This window comes from Rattus norvegicus, chromosome 16 (genome assembly GCF_036323735.1).
Source record: "Rattus norvegicus strain BN/NHsdMcwi chromosome 16, GRCr8, whole genome shotgun sequence".
In the NCBI taxonomy this organism is placed as follows: Eukaryota; Metazoa; Chordata; class Mammalia; order Rodentia; family Muridae; genus Rattus; species Rattus norvegicus.
Genome location: NC_086034.1, coordinates 5,931,593 through 5,952,642, shown reverse-complemented (window position 1 = coordinate 5,952,642; position 21,050 = coordinate 5,931,593). Strand labels below are relative to the sequence as shown.

Here is a 21,050-nt window from a genome sequence, read left to right as displayed (position 1 = left end):
AAACAAAAGAAAACAAAAAAAACAAACCCAGGATAGCAAAAACTATACTCAACAATAAAAGAACTTCTGGGGGAATCACCATCCCTGACTTCAAGCAGTATTACAGAGCAATCGTCATAAAAACTGTATGGTATTGGTACAGAGACAGGCAGATAGATTAGTGGAACAGAATTGAAGACCCATAAATGAACCCACACACCTATGGTCACTTGATCTTTGACAAAGGAGCTAAAACCACCCAATGGAAGAAAGATAGCATTTTCAACAAATGGTGCTGGTTCAACTGGAGGTCAGCATGTAGAAGAATGCAGATCAATCCATTCTTATCACCCTGGACAAAGCTCAAGTCCAAATGGATCACATAAAACCAGATACACTCAAACTAATAGAAGAAAAAGTGGGGAAGCATCTCGAACACATGGGCACTGGAGAAAATTTCCTGAATAAAATACCAATGGCTCATGCTCTAAAATCAAGAATCAAGAAATGGGACCTCATAAAACTGCAAAGCTTCTGTATATATTTTTAAAAAGAAAAAAAAAAAAACTCAGCCAGGCATAATGGCATATGTCCAGCAGAGACTAGCAAATCTCCATGAGTTTGAGGGCAGCCTGGTCTACATGGTGAGTTCCAGGACAGCCAGAACTATGAGACTCTGTCTCAAAAATAAATAATTCTGAATATTAATTCATAATCATGAATTAAATGAAAAAAGAAAGAACAAATAACTCTATACTTTGCATCTGTATGTACAGGTGTGGGGCCTGAGGTTAATTAAGGTGTCTTACTCTATCACTCTCCACTTTTTTTTTAAGACTGGGTCTCTTCTTCATTCCTTCTCTCCCTCCATGTCCCATCCATCTCACCAAACTTGGAGCATTGCAGGAGGTTGGTCTGGTGTTACTTTGATTTTGAACGCTAATATTGGTCCCCAAGATCTGGTTGTTCCAGACAAGGAGATCCTCACTTACACCAAATGATGTTATGTAAATATTGCCTCCCAATTTATTCCTGGTTGGTTGATATAGATGCCTACAGCCTGGGCTGGGCAGAGAAGAGGGAGCCGCTCAAATGAAACTTGGCAGGTATCATCTCAGGGATTTGGATGGGGAAGCAGACGAAGGTGCACAGAGGGTTGGGATCTCCCCCTCTAGTTCCTGTGTCTTTTATTTGAGAACTAAATGATCTGAAGTGGATATTTACAGACCTAATAGATATTTACAGACAACAAGGAGGTGTAGTGCACCCCATAATGATAACCACTACAGAGCATACGACATGGCTAGACTGACTGGCCAAAGCCCCAGAGAGCCTGTTTTTCCCTTCAGTGCAGTGGTCACAGATGCGGCCACTGCATTTGGCTTTTTTTTTTTTTTTTTTTAAATGTGGGGCATTAAGGATCTGATATCAGGTCCTTGTAAATCAAGTCCTTTATAGACCACACCATCTCCTCAGCCCCATATAACTGAGTCTCATGATGAAGTTCTGAAGCCTTTTTTAAGATAGCACTGACACTGACGAGCCTGCTGGTTGGATTAGACAGCGCTGACACCGAAAAGTCTGCTGGTTGGATTAGACAGCGCTGACACCGACGAGTCTGCTGGTTGGATTAGACAGCGCTGACACCGACGAGTCTGCTGGTTGGATTAGACAGCGCTGACACCGACGAGTCTGCTGGTTGGATTAGACAGCGCGGACACTGACAAGCCTGCTGGTTGGATTAGACAGCGTTGACACCGACGAGTCTGCTGGTTGGATTAGACAGCGCTGACACCGACGAGTCTGCTGGTTGGATTAGACACGCTGACACCGACAAGTCTGCTGGTTGGATTAGACAGCGCTGACACCGACGAGTCTGCTGGTTGGATTAGACAGCGCTGACACCGACGAGTCTGCTGGTTGGATTAGACAGCGCTGACAATGACGAGTCTGCTGGTTGGATTAGACAGCGCTGACAATGACGAGTCTGCTGGTTGGATTAGACAGCGCTGACAATGACGAGTCTGCTGGTTGGATTAGACACGCTGACACCGACGAGTCTGCTGGTTGGATTAGACAGCGCGGACACTGACAAGCCTGCTGGTTGGATTAGACAGCGCTGACACCGAAAAGTCTGCTGGTTGGATTAGACACGCTGACACCGACGAGTCTCCTGGTTGGATTAGACACGCGGACACCGACGAGTCTGCTGGTTGGATTAGACAGCGCTGACACCGACGAGTCTGCTGGTTGGATTAGACAGCGCGGACACCGACGAGTCTGCTGGTTGGATTAGACAGCGCTGACACCGACGAGTCTGCTGGTTGGATTAGACAGCGCTGACACCGACGAGTCTGCTGGTTGGATTAGACAGCGCTGACACCGACGAGTCTGCTGGTTGGATTAGACACGCTGACACCGACGAGTCTGCTGGTTGGATTAGACAGCGCTGACACCGACGAGTCTGCTGGTTGGATTAGACAGCGCTGACACCGACGAGTCTGCTGGTTGGATTAGACAGCGCTGACAATGACGAGTCTGCTGGTTGGATTAGACAGCGCTGACACCGACGAGTCTGCTGGTTGGATTAGACAGCGCTGACAATGACGAGTCTGCTGGTTGGATTAGACAGCGCTGACAATGACGAGTCTGCTGGTTGGATTAGACACGCTGACACCGACGAGTCTGCTGGTTGGATTAGACAGCGCTGACAATGACGAGTCTGCTGGTTGGATTAGACACGCGGACACCGACGAGTCTGCTGGTTGGATTAGACAGCGCTGACAATGACGAGTCTGCTGGTTGGATTAGACACGCGGACACCGACGAGTCTGCTGGTTGGATTTTGTCAGGTTGACACAAACTAACATCAGGCCAGAAAAGGAACCTCAGCTGAGGAACTGCTTCCATCAGACTGGCCTGCAGGCCTGCCTGGCGGGGCATTTTCTTGACTGATGATTGGTGTTGGTGGGCCCCGCCTACTGAGGCAGTACTGTCCCTGTGCAGGTCATCCTGGTTGTTTAAGAAAACAAGCTGAGCTAGCACGGGGGAGTTAGTAATCAGCACTCTTCCATGGTCTCTACTTCAAGCCCTGCCTCCAGGTTCCTGCTTGAGTTCTTGCCCTGACTTCCCGCAGTGACAGACTATGACGTGAAAGGAAGTGCAAGCCTTCCCCAAGGTGATTCTGGTCACGCTTTTATCGCAGTAACAAAGAAAAAAGAAAACTAGTGCTGAACTTCTGTGTTAGTTACTTTTTGTTGCTGTAATAAAATACTATAAAGAAGCCAACTTATGGAAAGATGAGTTTATCTGGGTCCCAGGGAGATAAGAGGCCATTATGGGGAGTCATAGCAGCATGAGGCGGGCATGATGGCAGGAGCAGAGCCTGAATGATCAGTTTACTCCAAGCAGCAATCAGGGAGGATGGAGGAGCGCACAACATGGTGGACACAGAGACAGACAGAGAACACAAACTGTAAATGGACGTGAGGCAAGGCTATAGAAGCTCAAAGCTGACCACGTCCAGAGACACTACTTCTTCAAACAAGGCTGTACCCCCAAGCAGTGCTACCAACAGGGACCATATGTTCAGTGCCTGAGCCTGGGTGGGCCCAACATTAGTAAATAGTATTTACAGTTAGTATTATCTTTCTCTGAATTGTATGGAACACTAAATATCACTTATTTAAGAAAGCTCAATGGGTAGTGATGGTGGCACATGGTTAATCCCAGCACTCAGGAGGTAGATCATGTGGATCTTTGTGAGTTTGAGGCTAGCCTGGTCTTCAGAGTGAGGTCCAGGACAGCCGGGGCTACAGAGCTTTGTTTTGTGGGAGGGTGGGAAGGAGGGAAAGGAGGGAAGGGAGGGAAGAAAGCTCTATGCATTAATAGCAGTGATATTATAAGCTGCTACAGAATTTTCTTTTTTTAAACAAAGGACAAAGAGTTTTTTTTAAAAAAATATCTATTTATTTATATATTTATTTTATATGAGTACACTATAGGTATCTTTGAACCCACCAGAAGAGGGCATCGGATCCCATTACAGATGGTTGTGAGCCACCATGTGGTTGCTGGGAACTGAACTCAGGACCTTTGGAAGAGCAGTCAGTGCTCTTAATGACTGAGCCATCTCTCCAGCCCCATAGAATTCTGTCTTAATTCTGGAATTATTTACTTAGCACATATTAACTGACATACCACTCTAGGTAATGAATATTCTAGGATAAAAAAATAAGAAAAACATTTCACCTCATTATTCTATAAGCATTAAGTAAGTGCTACATAACTCCTATAATGCACTTGATGAAAAATGTCATTGGAAAAGCTAAAGAGGCAGGAAAGCATGACTTTCAAGTGAATGATCAAGGTCTTGGTGGGGAAGACATGAGCCAACAACTGAGGGAAAGTCAGGAAATGAACCATATGGTAGCTGTAGCAACAGGAAGTGCGAGACCCTGAATCAGGAGCCTGTGTGAATGTTAGAGGCCAGTGTATTTGGGAAAGAATGATAAAGCCACTAGGAAATGAACTCAAGAAGGTTTCAGGGAATCACATTATATAAGAACATATATATAATGCTGGTCCCAGTGGCACACGCTTTTAATCTCAGTGTTTGGGAGGCAGAGACAGGAGGATCTCTGTGAGTTCAATGCCAGCCTGATCTACACAGTGAATTCCAGGACAGCTGATGCTACATAGTGAGGCCCTGTCTCAAAAAGAAAAAAAAAAAAAAATAACCCCTTACCCCCAAAAGAGTGTATGTAGGCTGCTATGAAGATTGGGCTTTTGGGGAAGACACTGGTGAATTATGAACAGAAGACAGACATAATCTGACTTTTAAAGGAGTCACTCTGTGGCTATGTTGAACAGTACTGAACCGGACTGTAAGCAAAAGCAAAAACAGAAAGAGCAATTTAAAAGACCCTGGGAACGTCCTGCTGAGAGGAGCGCAGATGCCTAAGGAAGTAAGCTTGGGACCTGACAGCTGAAAAGACCGCAACTGTTAGAGCAGAGTGGCTCTGCACGAGACAGCACCAATTACCCAGGAACTCAGGCAGGGCACATCCTGTCTGCTTTCATACCGAAGTGTGGCTCTCTCAGTGTTCAAGGAACCGTCCCGTCAACGGAGTATAATGACACCTATCTGCATCTGTTACGTTTGTGGCTGATGCTATTTTTCATATGCTAAGCTTCGCCTGGGTGTAATAAAGCCCCCCCAGAGCAAGGTTGACCCTAGGGGAGGGGGTGTTTGGGCTTTTCATCCTGGCGGCTTTCCTATCAGCTTCAATCCTACACTTCACTTTCTCTATATGTAGTAATCAGCCCGAAGGCATTTCCCCTTGCTAATCATTAACTTATACTAACTTTTAAAAGTATATTAATTTACTTTATGTGTATGGGTGTTTTGCTTGCATATATAGCAACATAGTGAGCAACACTTGTGTTTCCAGTGCCCTCAGAGGAGAAGGAAGCATTTTATATCCTGGAACTGGACTTACAGACATTTGGAATTTGCCATGTGGATGCTGGGAATCAAATCTGAGTCCTCTGGGAGAGAAGTCAGGGCTCTTAACTGCTAAGCCATCTTTCCAGCCCCTTTAACTTTTTATGCCTCAATCTTGAAGAAAATTTCTAATAAAGGCCATTTAATATCAATTTTTCTAAGATTTAATATATATATTTTAAAATCTCAGGCATAAATACTATATTAGCTACATGATGATAATACTGGAAATGTAGCTGTGATCAATTTATAAGTCCCATATTCACAACTATTAAGCATGACTAAACCATTTCCACAGCAATTAATAATTAGTATGTACTTCTATGCAGTTACCAAGATTATTACATTATGACTTTGAAATTTCCTTTAACTGTATTTAAAAAGATGACATGCATTTTAAAATCATTCATTTATCCTATTTTGTATACTAGAGAAACAGTAAATTTCCTACAGTTGATATGATCATATTTTTCATAAAGTAAGTTTTATTTATGGAAGCCAATAACAGTAACATTTGTTGTTGTTGTTGTTATTGTTGTTGTTTTCTTTTTAGACAGAGTCTCACTGTGTAGCCTTGGCTAGCCTGGCCTGGAGTGCTCTACGTAGACCAGGCTGTCCTTGGACCCACCTTGGCTGTCACAAGGACCCACCTGCCTTGCTTCAACCTTCCAGGCTCTAGGATCAAAGATGTGCACCACATCTAACAGAGAGGCACATTTGTTGTCAGCATGTCTTGTTCTAGTGAAGTAAAGAGGACTCTAATTCACTAGGATAAGCACTATCAAAACGTGCCCATTACTACAAAAGGACTGCAAAAGCTGAGCTGTCTGGTAGTCATTAGCAAGAAAAAAGAAAACTTGAAGTATTTACATGAGCTGGACAGTTATCAAAAGTAGCAGTGCAAATAGTCAATAAAGACACTCAAAATTCTCATTCCTTATACACCTGGGAAATGAAAATCAAAACTATATTGAATTCATCTCACACCAAGAATGTCTCTACAAGCAAATAATAAACACTAACACTGGCAAGGACTAGGGAGATCCCTCTTAAACACTGCTGTTTGGATGTAAATTTGTACAGTTCCTATGAAAATCAGCATGGTGTTTCCTCATAAAAACAAAACCATATGATCCAGCCTTATTGTCCCTGAGTATATTTTCAAAGCACATGACAATGTGAAATGTTATAATAAAACTCATTCTTTTGCATTATACTTTTATTTTTAATTAATTAAAGTAATTAACTGTTGGTAATTTTAATAAATGTAAAAATACCCAACTTGGATGTCCCTGGGTACTGTATATGTTAAACAGTAAATGGTTGTCCTCTGGTGGGTGGCAAGCTTAACTGCACAACTAAAGTCTAACAGTATTCTAGCATCAAGACTACTCTGTTTAAACGCTAATTTCCTTCTACAAGTGTGGAAGCTGTGTCTCAGAGACAACCTATCAGTTCGCAGGGCTGGGGATGGGGTAGGGATGCGCAAACAGCAGGGCACTGGAGTCTTACCAGGGCCCCAGGCTTCCCTGAATCTCAGAAAACATGAAGGTGACTCTTAGGGATTATGATCAAGAACATTTCATATGACAACTAACTTCACCATCCAGTAGGCTGGCCCAAAGCTCTTAGAAACTTGGCTTATTCATACTCGACAACTGGCAATCTGATATTTAATATTTAAAATGAATTAAAGAGGCCAACCTAGATTACTAACTGTGTTGGTTTAAATGAGAACGGCCCCCATTGGCTCATGGTTGAATATTTGGTCTCCACTGCTGAAACTCTTTAGGAAGGATTAGGAGGTGTGGCCTTGACAGATGTGACACGGGGCAAGGACTCTGAGGTTTCAGAAGATACATACCATTCTCAGTGCACTCTCTCCCTTCTGTTTGTGAGATGTGAGTCCTGGATTGTTCCTGCCTCTGCCATGTCTTTGCTCTACCATCATGGACTCCAGCCCTCTAAAGTCACAGACCCTGTTAAATGCTTCCTTTTTTAAGTTTCCTTGGCCATTTGGGGAGGTAGGGCACAGCAAAAGAAAAACGAAGATCTGACTCTGGTTATTTAACTATAAGAGCTGAGTTTCAGATAAAACAGAAGCCTGAAATAAAGCCTTCCAACTGTCTCTGACGTTCAAGAAACAGACTCAAGCTGAATACCTAGAAGCTCTAAAGAAGCCTAGGAAGTTACCTGATTGCTTCTGCTTCATGAGTATCTATGCACATGCTCAACTGAGCCTAGGCAGCCTCCTACCAAAAACAACAAACAACCAGCAACAACAAACACCACTGAGAGAGGGATGGACGGGCCTGAGAACACTCTCAATCCCTCACTGAGAGAGGGATGGACGGGGCCTGAGAACACTCTCAATCCCTCACTGAAAGATGAACTACAGAGCCAATCAGAGCTGGGGAGGCGGCTCACTAGGTAAGAGGCTGCTGTCAGGCCTAATGATCTGAGTCCACTATCACGGTCCTCAGAACACAGAGAAGTAGAGAACTGGCATACACCTTTACTCCCAGCACTTGGGAGGCAGAAGCCAATGGATATCTGTGAGTTCAAAGTCAGCCTGGACTACACAGCCTGCATAGGGAGTAGTCAGGGATACATAGGGAGACCCTGTCTCAAAAATCATTAAAGCAAGTTGATTAACAAAGTAGCAATGTGGAAAAGACAGTCTCATTAGACCAAGCTCCCTTCTCACACTTCTACTCAACTCTTGTTGCTCTAGGTGTTATAACTATGTCCACAAATTATCTGGTATGTGATCTGCTAAGAAATCACGGAGGCAACAGCAAACCCAATCACATCCACTACATCTTACAAAGGGTAAGGTGTCAGCTGAAGCCTGGTATTTAGTACAACTAAATTTGCTCTACCCGGCTTCTTACAATAAATCCCTAGAAAATGACGGTCACTCTGAAATCACTGAGGCTACACATTCAAGAACTTGGGTTTTTACTTCTCACACACACCACTATTTTGGACAAGATGTTTAAAAAAAAAACAAACAAAAAGTTTATATGCTAAGGAAATATTCTGAGGAATCTGAAGAAAGCCTAGGCTACATAGCTGTCAAGAAATGGCAATTTTGAGTTATTAATAGACTGGACTACCGTAAAAAGAAGCTTTAGCTTAAATTGCAATCTGTGATTTCTGACTTTGGTTTCCTTCTCAGTTAAACAGTGGGTATCCATTAGCTGTAGTAAATACTAAATGGTAAGCTATGTGATACAGCACCATACAAACAGTAGGTATCTAATTATTTTATTTATTAAAATACTAGCAATGTCTTGTAGGGGTGTGGTGTGTGGTGTGGTGTGTGTGTGTGTGTGTGTGTGTGTGTGTGTGTGTGCGCGCGCGCGCGCGCCACAATGTGTCAGAGGTCAGGTACCAGAGTGAGTCAGTCCTCCCTTTCCGCCTTGTCTTTGAGATGCTTTTGTTATCTCACTACATATGCCAAGCTGGCTAACTGGCCCACAAGCATCTGGGCCATTCTGTTTCTGCCTCCTATTTCCCAAAGGAATGCTGGCATTACACTCAGGTTGTCAGGCTTCTAAGTAAAGCCCTTTACTCATCTTCCTGGCCCTAGAAATGTAAGTTAAGCCTGTGTTCCAATGTATCTATACCTCCCCAGCTAATATAGCTGGAGATCACATATTTGGGAGGCTAGTAAACCTAGACTACAACTTTCAAATGGACAGGAGGTTTGACTTTAAATGTTTAAGTAGTTAACAGCTCTCAAAAAACAAAGAAAATCAAAATGTATGAATGTTTACCAATGTCAAAAGCAACTAGCCAGTCCAAGTAGGAAAGGACTTCTGAGACGGGACAGTAGGCAGTCAACCTACTTACTGAGAGTAGACTAAGTAAAGTAGTCCAGGTAAGTAAACAATTGCGTCTCCATGTCCTGTCTGTAAAATGGAGATATTAGCATCAGCATCAGCATCCCTCTCAGTAAGTAAGATATATATATATATATATATATATATATATATATGTATATATATACATATATATATATATATATATATTTCAGTTAAGTACCATAGGAAATTTCTAGCATAGTGGCTGAGAGATGATGACTTAGCAATTAAGAGCATTTTCTGTTCTTGCAGAGGACCTGGGTTCAATCCCTAGTATCCACATGTCAGTTCACAACTGTCTGTAACTCCAGTTCCAGGGGATCCAACACCTCCTTCTGGCTTGGCCTATATGGATACTAGGCATACATATGGTGCACAGGCATATATGTGCAGGCAAAACATCCAGACACATAAAGTATACATTTTAAACAAATTTCTAGCAGAGTAAAACCTCAAAGATACTAGCTATATGTCTAAAAGACCTCTTACCAGAACAAATATTTCCTATTTCAAAGATAATTTCTAGAACATAAAGATTTGAAGTTCCTAGCACGTATCCTAACCATTCTTAGTAGAGTTATATGGTATATATATTTAATTACATACATTTCCTTATTAATTTTTTAATAGAGTAACACTGAATTTGAGAATGACCAAGCTAAAAAGATATCAAATGAGAAAGTCATCAAAAAACAAACACAAAAACAAACTAACGTATAATGAGCAGGGAGACCCCACAAACAAGGCCTTCGGCCCCTTAGAGCATGTCCAAGCTCTGCCTCCTCCCAGAGGCCTCCAGAAGAGACTGAAGGGCAGGTTCTGACTACTGACATCTGAGAGCCTTGAAAGTCTGTTTTCCACCAGTCGTTTACCCAGGAGGCTCTGGTGGGGTTGCTGCTTTTACTTGGTGACATCAGGCACACAGGAAGTTTTAAAAGAGTTATACCACTGGTTTTAGAGAACACAAAATTGGACACACTTACTGTAGAATTAACTCACTGCAATGTTTTAAGAGTTTAAGAGCCCCCCAAAGGGAAATTACTAGGAAGCTGAAAATGTGGGATATTTTGGAAAGGTTTCTGCCCTTCAAAATCACTATAAGCTTTTTGTTTTTTGCTTGTTTGTTTCAAAACAAAACAGAGCAAGTAACAGCCAGTCATTGAGAAGGAGGCATCCCAACTAGAGGCTACAACTGTTGTCAGTGGGGAATAACAGAATGATGAACGCCCACTACACAGCACTGAGCCTTTAGGCCAACGTCTATGCAGCACGCTCAACGCTTAATAGTGAACAGGTGTAAGTTATTTTAAAAAGGCATCTATTTACAAAACAACTCCAGTAGTTTTAAGGCTTTACTGGTTTTTAAAGAGACAGACTGTAAACCATGTTAAATCTGTAAAAGGTTAAATAAATCTAAGAGAAGAAAATAGACCAAATTTTTCTAAGTAATTAAGGACCTAATGTAAAATCAATTCACTAGGAGAATGCCTCTTTCCTACAGGATACTTTTGTTGGGCTGTTATTAGAATTAGTTGTACATTATTACTTGTTTTTACAGATTTTAGCACCCATACGTGTGTGTGTGTGTGTGTGTGTGTGTGTGTGTGTGTGTCTGTGTGTCTGTGTCCCCTCAACACTAGAAGTGCCCATGATAAATATATGGAAATTGTTTGGTGAATGTCTACAACTTTTAACCAAGTTAATAACTACAAATGATTCCTTCCACCTCTATTTCTCTATTCTTCCCCTAACAACTTTTGGTATTTAACTATTGTTCTGGTGAGCTTAAATACCAAGATTACCAATTTTCTAAGATTAGGATCTACCAATTCTACTTTTCTTTTTTTAATTCACCTTACATCCCAATTGATGCACTCCCTCCCACAATCCCTTCCCTACTCCCCTCCCCTTCTCCTCTAAGAGGGAGACAGGCTCCCCTGGTATCCTCCTCCCCACTCTGGCGCACCCAGTCTCTGCAGGGCTAAGTGCATCCCCTTCCACTGAGGCCAGACAAGACAGCTCAGTTAGAACAAACACTGCAGACAGTCAACAGCCTCTGGGACAGCTCCTCCACCCCACCCCGCTCCAGTCGGTAAGGCCCAGTTCTACTCCTTAGCGCTAACTATAAAAATTGAAGGAAAGCATCGAGTCAGGAGCCCCAAGACCAAGTTCTCGGCACAAAGGAGATTTATTTGTACCAGAGGGCAGAGAATATGAGACAAAGACAGGAAATAGAGGATGAGGGAGAAGGAGAAGGGCACAAGGGAGACTTGCAGGGATATTTGTCCTCTGAGGACAAAGGACTGCATCTGGATAGAGAGGAGACAGACATGGCCCGAAGGAGGACAGTGTTTTCTAAAGGAAAAATGAAAAAACCTGTATTAGGATGAGGTGTTTAACTGGGAGGCTAATTAGGTGGGCGAGGGGGCTTTTGATTGCTGGACCTTGATATCAATATTTATGTAGCTGGATCTTGGTAGTCAGCCTCAGGTGGAGGCCTAATAAGGAAACAGACTTGGTGTCTAGCTCTGTGAATGTGGCTCAGTGGTTTTGTTGGCAAGGCAGAGGGCATGGGGAGAAGGGCAAGGCCTGCCTGAGCCACACTCCGTGGGCCAGAATCCCTTCAAAATGTACATAATTTTCAATCCTATAATAGTGACGATATTGACAATGCTTTCGTGCTTTACAGAAAACATGTTCCCCGTGTGCTTCCATGTTTTGTTTTTAAAAATCATTTTACAACAATTTTAGCATGTCTCTGAGTCATTATAAAAGCTATCGAGAATTTTTAATTTCATTATTTTGCAAATGAACAACAGAAAAGGAAGGGCTAGGGGTAAATGATTGGTTATTAATATCTCCTCAAGAAACAACTGAAGTACTGCCTGTGACACTCTTCTGAGCTATGCTTCAAAGCTAGCTGCTTTGTGAGAAAGCATTTTGAAGGCCAAGAGTGATGTTAAATTTGTTATATTTAAACTGTGTAGGAAACAAATAGAGTTGGCCAAAGCACAGCCAATGGCTCAGGACAAACGCACCCACAAAGTAAGATCAACTCAAAGGTCACACCTGAGGCCACTGTGCTGGTCAGTCTCCCTCAGTCCCACACAGCCACAAACCCTGGGAGGAAGATGTCTCAGCTAAGGAACTGCCTCCATCAGTTTGGCCTCTGAGTGTCTGTGGGACATTTTCTTTCTTTCTTTCTGTTTTGTTTTAGTTTCGGTGTTTTGAGACAGGCCTTAGCTGGCCTGGAACTTGATTTGCCGAGCCTTCTGAACCCTGAAATTGAAGTTGTGAGAATCACGGCATAACTTTTTTGTTTGTTAGGCTTTGTGGGGTTTGGGGCCGTGGAAGAGCCCGTCCACTCTTGGGGGCATTACCCCTGGACAGGTGGTTGAGAAAGAAAGTTGAGCAAGCCAGGCAAACTGCTTTCCACCATGTTCCTGCCTCTACTTCTGAGTTTCTGCTCTGACTTCCTTCAGTGATTAATCATGTAATCCAAAACTGTCTTTCCTCTTCATGTTGCTTTTGGTTATGGTATTTCTTACAACAGAAAGCAAACCAGAGCAGTCATTAACATGTTTTTCCTCAAATTATTAAAGGATGGTAGATAAATACAATATAGTTTTCTATTAGGGCATTAAAACAAACAAACAAACAAAAACTAGTTGTTTAAGCGCAGATTCCTACAAAAGGCTATTTTGAAGATTTCTGGGGTTTCTGTTTTTCTTATTACTATTGTTAGGGGCAGAAATTCTCCTAAAGCTGCCCTGAAACTCACCATGTAGGCCAGGGTGGCCTCAATTTGAAATGATGTTCCTTTCTCTGACTTCCAAGAGATAAAATTACGGCAGCTAATTTGAAGATTACTGGTCACAGTCCAGTAACAGAAAGACTTTCAATCAGTACTTCTTACCCTAGAAACCAAAATCCAACACTTGACAGAGTCTTTCTTGCTCATTTGTTCAGTTTTGCTTTTTGTTTTTCTTTTTTTTTTTTTTTTTTTCAGAGCTGGGGACCGAACCCAGGGCCTTATGCTTGCTAGGCAAGCGCTCTACCACTGAGCTAAATCCCTAACCCCTGCTTTTTGTTTTTCAAGACAGGGTTTCTCTGTGCAGCCCTAGCTGTCCTGAAACTCAATCTGTAGACTTGGCTGGCCTCAAACTCAGAGATGTGCCTGCCTCTACCTTCTAAGTATTTGGAAGGGAGTATAGTAAACCTAAGTACCAAAGACCTTAAGCTTAACCAAAGGACTATGAGGAGGAAAGGGTTTATTTCACCTTACAGTTTACAGTCTATGGTTCAGGAAAATGATCCTTGGAACCTACAGGATACAGAACCAATTTGCAAAGTTGTCTCCTGACCTCCACATGTAAGCCATGTTACAACACACACACACACACACACACACACACACACACACACACACACTTTTTTCAATTAAATAAACTTTTAACACTTGCTGTTTAAGTATGAGGACTATGGATCAGATCTCCAGAACTTTAGCTCCAGTAAGAGCTAAGGGAGCATGCCGACTGCAATCACAGCACTCAGAAGGCATGGACAGTGATCTCAGAGACCCAACCTCAAAAAATCAGGTAGAGAACCACCAAGGATGGCTCCAGATATCAACCTTGAACCTCCTCATACACGTGTACAAATGCACCCACACACAAGCAAATGTCCATGCATACACACAACAAATGCTTACTAATGATTTGCATGATGAATAGCTCTCTAAAATGAAAGTCATAGATGCAACTTGACTACAAACATATATGTATCCATTTGGGATTTTTAAATGGTGGCAGTATTTTAGAAAATTAAGTTCTTGAGCCTCTACAAGAAAATAGATCACTGGAAACAGGTCCCTGGAGGGACTCTTTGCTGTCATAATGGGGGGCACATGGGGCAAATACTACTCACTTACCTCTTCATGCCCCCACTGTTCTAATATTCTTTCCAAGGACATGCATGGGCTACCATGGGCTGAACCTCTGAAAACTTGACCCACATTAAACCCTTCCTCACTTAAGTGTTTAAAAACACTAAACAAAACAGGGATGCTGTAATAATGGTGAAGAAACTGACTTGTTTATCTATAAAGTCATGAAAACATCTTTTTTACAGAATACCTATTAAAGTACTAAGACAGCCTGCTGTTTGGAAATGTCTTCCATGTAGTACATAGTCAGAAGTGGTCCACAGTCACTTCTAACAAGGTAAGATGTCACGTCACGTCTAGGTAATCCTAACAAGACGACTTTCCAATCAAATAACTTCCAGACTAGGACACCTGGCGTGGTGGTGGCCTGCCTTTAACTCCAGCACTTAGGAGGCAGAGACAGGTGGATCTCTCTGAGTTTGAGGCCAGCTAGACTATGGAGGGAGAACCTATCTTAAAAAAAACAACAAACTCCTTCACTCGAACATCCTTCCCTTACACAAAGGAAACAGAAGTTCTAATGAAAGACTGGGAAAGCAAAGGGCAGCCCTTCCAACACTGAGACGTGCCTCATTTCACTTCCCAAGTCGAAAGCAAGCACTGTGTAAGAGGCTTACGACTGGAAGGCCAACGCTCCAGCAAAACTAAGAAACCCACTCAGAACCCACGTCTCCTTCCAAAGCCAAGCACCCCACATGCTATCTCATTTATGCCAACCATGGCTGAGACCCCGGCAGTACACACACGTTCTCTATAGCCTGTGCACTCAAATTACTCCCACACTCCAGGACCTCTCAGAATATCATCACTGTAAAACAGGAATTGTTTAACCTCTAGGTTTTTCTCCATGAGGATCTCCTGAATTTTACAATAACCTCACACACTCTCTTACAACTGTTGACTAAAAGTCACCAGTGTAGAACAAGGCAAGTTTTCTAAACTGCATTTCCCTTCAAGCAATTATCCTTAAGCAGTTTATCTCATTTCCACTGTTTATAGAAAGGTTTGTTTTTGTTTGTTTTGTTTTTTGCTTTTTTTGAGTTCTAAAACACAAAGAGAATTCAAGAATTGAGTATAAGTCAAGAAAAGGCTTCCTATTTATTTACTAGCCTGCAGAAATTAAAGATTTTCTTCACATGTAGGCAACAAATCACAGTAACATTAACAGTGACTGTAACGTTACCACCACCAGCACAGAGCACAGGTAATCACAACAGCGTAAGTAATATGTAACTGGTTTCTCTTTCAAACCTCATACATTTTAATCTTATTGTTTACACCCATTTCTCAGAGAGCACTAAATGAGCTACGGTTATGAATGTCAAGAAGCAAAAGAATGCGTGATATTAGGGTTTGGACACGGCACGGTGGTGGGGTGCTCGCCCAACATGCAAGGACCCTGCACTTACGCACAAGCTCTGCTGGGTGCACACGGGATAGGAACAGGAATGACTGCCGCCAAGAAGATCACGAAATAAGACTGGAAACCAACAAGGGTGACGTCTAGACAGAGAAGCACAAAAAACATGGCAAAGGCAATGAACCTTTGAAAGATCACAACTCCTCAATTATGGAATAAAAAACATACTGGAATTGTTAAATTCTGAAAAATAATAACAAAATACAAAAAAAACTGTTATTTAAAAATTACAAATATTTCCTGTTATCATTCCCAAATCCTAAACCACAGTAAAGCATGTGAAAGACCAATCATCTAGAAACCTGCTCTATGAATTGCTGTGCCACGGTTTTTTATTATAATAATGGCAAAAACATACTTTTCCATCTCTTCTAGTAGTAAGCCTTAAAAGGAAACAGAACCACCCACTCATAACACTGGCTAAGTTATAGCTTTCATATTACAAAGGTTTGTACTCAAAGTGATAAAGGTGGTCATTATTCCACCCTTTACATGAAAAAGGAACATCCTTAGAAAGCATTTAAAAGAAAAGCACAAAAGAAACCCAGACCACCCTAAGACAGGCTGAGCCAACTCCATCAGTACAACCAATGATGTGAGCAACTCAACTGAGTTTACTTTTCTACCAAAAAAAGGCATGATAGCAAATATAACTGTATCACCAGATTAAAAATGATCCAAAGGCCAGACTCCTTGTGGAGTGCAGTTTATTCAGTGTAACAGGCATTCCCTGTATTTACAGAAGCATTATTCCAGATGTAAAACAAACCCCACCTCTGGTGACTTGCCAGCAGCCTGCCACACGTAAAACAGTTTCCTCAATTAAGACACATCCATGATTTCCAGTATAAGAATGGAAAATAAATCCATAAATGTATGTTCTGTAACGTACCAGCAGCATCACAAATTACTAAAAGAAAAGAAGTAACTGATTTTAGAATACAAGTAAAAGACCTCTTCCTGTAAATAATCTGTATTCGGAAGACCTGGGTATGTGTCTTCGCTGTTAGTTTGCTTGCCCAGCACACACAATGCCTGGTTTGAGTCCCCAGCACTGTAATCAGGGTATGGTGGCTGTAACCCTAGGACTAGAGAGATAGAGGCAAAAAGCATAGAAATCCAGGGTCACAGTGAACTGGTGCCCTCTGGACTACAAACGCTCTGTCCCGAGAAGACAAACTGTGTTTTATTTTGTTTCTAACTAATACTATATCTCATAATAGTTAAGAATCTAGCTGGACATATTGGCTTACATTTTTAATACTAGACACCCCAGAGACAGAGATAGGCAGGTACCTGAGTTTGAGGCCAGTTTGGTCTACAAAGTGAGTTCTAGGACAGCCAGGGTGTTGTGGTTTAAAGATGCTTGGCCCCTAGGGAGTGGTACTGTTAGGAAGTGTGGCCTTGTTGGAGGAAGTGTGTCACTGTCAGGGTGGGCTTTGGAGGTCTCCTCCTATTTTCAGGTTCCACCCATTGAGGAAGAGAGCTTCCTCCTAGCTGCCTAAGGATACCAGTCTGTGCCTGGATGTCTTCAGATTAAGATGTGGAACTCTAGGCTCCTTTTCCAATACCACATCTGCCTGCATGCTGCCATGTTTCCCTCCATGATGATAATGGACTGAACATCCAAACGGTAAGCCAGCCCCAATTAAATGTTTGCCTTTATAAGAGTTGCCTTGGTCACGGTGTCTGTCTCTTTACAGCAATAAAACCCTAACTAAGACACAGGGCTACAGAGAGAGGCCCTTTCTCAAATTAAAAAAAAAAAAAAAAAGGGTGGGGTGGGGTGAGAGAAACAAAGGAAGGAAGGAAAATAGGAGCAGTAGATGTATAGAATTGATCTTTAACGTGTATAAATTCTAATAATTAATAGTGGTTTTAAATTATATCAATTTTTACACATTCTTAGAAATTATTACAAGTTGAGTATCATTTCATCTGAGATGCCTGGCATCAGAAGTGTTTTAAATTTCAGATTCTAGAATATTTGCATAGACTTTGCCAGTGAGCATCCCTAATGAACAATTCAAATTAGAGATGCCCGATGTGTAACTAACTATATTTACTCTTGCCAAAAATGCTCTCATCATCTTGTTACTTTTAGATAATGACCACTTTAATTACTTCAAGGAAGAACACCATTTATTTATGAAGGATATTCTTCTTTAAATAAACTTCTGAAGTGAGGAAAAACAGCTGACATTTGAGCGATCACTGTACCAAGCACAATGCAGTATGTGTCATCCGCCCATCAACATTCGAAATACTGCATTTTAAAGGTCAAGGAATGAAATCTGAAGACATTGTATTGTCTAATTTACACATGACTCATAAATGAAAGGCAAATTCAAAACCTAAACTCTTTCACAACCATATAATCCAAGAAACAAAACAAGAAAAGCACTTTATGTGAAAGACTTTAAAAAAACAACTAGATCTTCTCCTCTTCTCTTATTTCCTCTCAAACACTTTACTGTACGTTCTAAAGCCTCAGTATAGGAAAGAAGACAGCTAACTATCAATAAAAAATTTTTAGAACTACAACCCAATGAATCAGCTGACAAAAAATAATAAACACACCTGAGCACTGTTCCTGGTAATGGGTCTTCCTTTGTAAAAAGCTCTAAGAACCACGGTACATTTAGTGCATTTTAAACCTTGGTCAGCGAAGCTATATTCTTTATACCTGTACCACAAAATCAAGTGTCACCAGGGTGCTTTGGGTTCTCTCAGCACTGGACTGAGATAGGTTTTGTTTTGAGATCCATTTATTGTGTGTGGGGGCGGGGGGTGCATACACATGCACACTTTGCATTGCAGCAAATGGATACAGGTCAGAGGATAACTTGTGGGTATTGGTTCTCTCCTTACCATGAAATCCTGAGCTCAACCCAGGTTCATCAGGCTTGGCATACAGAGTACACCTTTACCCACTAAATCACCCCTACAGTTCAGGAGTGAATTCCTAAAGACAAGGCGAGCATGGGCCCCACATTTATAATACCAGCAATCTGAAGGTTGAGACAGGAGGACTCCAAATTCAAGGCAAGATTGGGAAAGATTCTTTTTGTAAAGGAGGTGTGGGAATGGCCCTCAACATATGTTCACAGAGTGAATGGATGACTGAAGATATATAGCCAGGGCTGGGGGGGAGGGTAGCTCAGGAGTATCAGCATTTGCCTGGCATGTCAAGGCCCTAAGTTTGATCCCTAGCATAGTAAAGCGAAAAGAAGAAAATCAATATGAAATTTAACACAGACTAGATTAATTTTCAAACTGGGAACTATACAAAATAAGAACATAAAAACAGCCTCAACTTAACAAGAGTTGTTTTAAAAGCTAAAATAATCTTGAAGTCATAAAAAAGTAACAGACCTCTGTAGGATGATGTCATACAGGTGAAGGCAGGTACAAGACAGAACGAGGCCTGTCAGTGGATGAGAAGGAAGGATAGGTGGGAGAAAAGTTTTAGAGAGAGAAGACAGGAGAGAGGGAGAAGAAAAGCAGTGGAGAGAACATGGAGGCAGATGTTAAGATTCCTCTCTGCACATATACAGGTTGTTATAAATGTTCTTCAGGGATGGATGTGTACAGGGCTTTGTATGTCTAGGTGGGCAATTATATCTTATCAATTGTATCAGAGGTTATTGTGTTGTGTGTTCTTTCTTGTGGCGATTTAAGTTCAAGAGAGTATGTGGTGGCTGGGGACACTGGGCTGCCACGGAATTGGGATGTGTATGTCAGGCATGGTGACAACCTGCCTAGGGAACTAGATGGGTGGAGAGACTGCTGCCAGGCTCAGAGAGTAGCCATCGGCAGTGTGGTATGGGATGGAGCAGAGCGGGTGAGAGGCTTTGCTGACTGAGATGAAGATGTCTACCAGGTGTCTTGGGGCACTGCGGTGCCAGACTTAGTGCAGGATAAGAGACAGCTTCATTTTGTTGTAATTTTACAGCAACAGACCTCTCTACACAGTCACTTCCTATAGTCATACTTTTTAAATATTTACAATCTTGGTGTACATATAATGAAATTTTACTGTATTTTAATGTGTTATGTTTCCAAGTAAGCCTACAAGAATGAATAAATATAATGCTATTTTTAAAAACAAAATAACAAGTTGGAGTGGCTATAAAGACACAAAAACCTTCATAGTATTTATAGGATAGGATTCATAAAATAGTATAGACCCTCTGGTAACTGACAATTCCTCAATAGAGTTAAGCAAAGACCAACCAATTCTACTTGCAAGATTAATTAAAAAATATACCCACACAAAAGTCAACATAGGTATATTCATAGCAACACTAGTGATCACTGCCAGAAAGTAGTAACAGCTCAAATGTTCATCCACTGAGGACGGATTAACAAAATGAATGGCATCCACAATGACATTCAAAAACTTCATGCTAAACTGAAGAAGCCTATCACAGGGGAGCACAGATTATAGGCATTGCTTCTATAATCTATCCAACATAGGCCAATGTGGACACCGAAAGTACATTAGTGATTGCCTTGAGCTGGGGCAATAGGAAGACAGAGGTAGAGAATAACTGCTAATGTACGTAAGGTTTCTGTTTTGAAAAGTAAAATATTCTAAAATTAAATTATGGTGATGACCATACAACTCTGTAAGTATATTTAAAAAGCTTTAATTGTATATTTTAAAATAGATGAACCCTTTCTCCTTAAAAAAAAAAAAACACCATTTTTTAAAATAAAGGGAAAATAAAGCTTACAATTGATTCTTTTTTATTTTTCTTGTTCACATGACAAAAGATTTATTTTATTAGAAACATTATGGTTAGTGTGATAACACATGCTTTTAATCCCAGCACTCAGGAAACAGAGTCCAGTGTATATTTGTAAGTTCAAGGCCAGCTTGGTTTACACAGTGAGCTCCAGGTTAGCCAGAGTTACATAGTGAGATCCTGTCTCAAAAAACAAACAAACAAAAACCAAAACCGCACGCAGTCAGATGAGGACTGCATCTCAGTGGTACAGCAAGTGCCTGGAAGGTGCGATGTCCTGGGTCTGACTCCCAAGACCACAACCACCAACCATAAAGTGTACCTTCTGCAGGGCATGATGGCTCACACCTTCACATCCAGCACTTGGGAGGCAGAGGCAGGTGGATCTCTCATTCCAGGCCAGCCTGATCTACAGAGTGAGTTCCTGGACAGTCAGGGCTGCACAGAAGCCCTCTCTTAAAACAAAGTTGCTTTTCATGGTCTTTGTTTATCTTTCTAGTCCTTGCCATTTACACCATCATTTGTAAACTTAAAGGACCAAGTACAAAAATGTATTAGAGGGGCTGGGGATTTAGCTCAG

General features: G+C 41.6%; 1 protein-coding gene across 12 annotated transcripts in view; it reads right to left on the bottom strand.

The window, feature by feature from the left end:
- The window catches only part of Sfmbt1 (Scm-like with four mbt domains 1), a 119,626-nt gene that overhangs the window by 63,669 nt on the left and 34,907 nt on the right, over positions 1–21,050 (bottom strand). For 4 of the 12 annotated variants that reach the window (XM_008771006.4, XM_039094801.2, XM_063275677.1 and 1 more), the window contains one exon: positions 15,709–15,802. The exons of 6 other annotated variants lie outside the window; for them this stretch is intronic. The gene's annotated coding sequence lies outside the window, so the exon portion shown is untranslated. Of the gene's footprint in view, positions 1–15,708; positions 15,803–16,493; positions 16,630–21,050 lie in introns of all 12 variants that reach the window. 2 more of the 12 variants (XM_039094800.2, XM_063275681.1) reach the window with 1 other exon arrangement.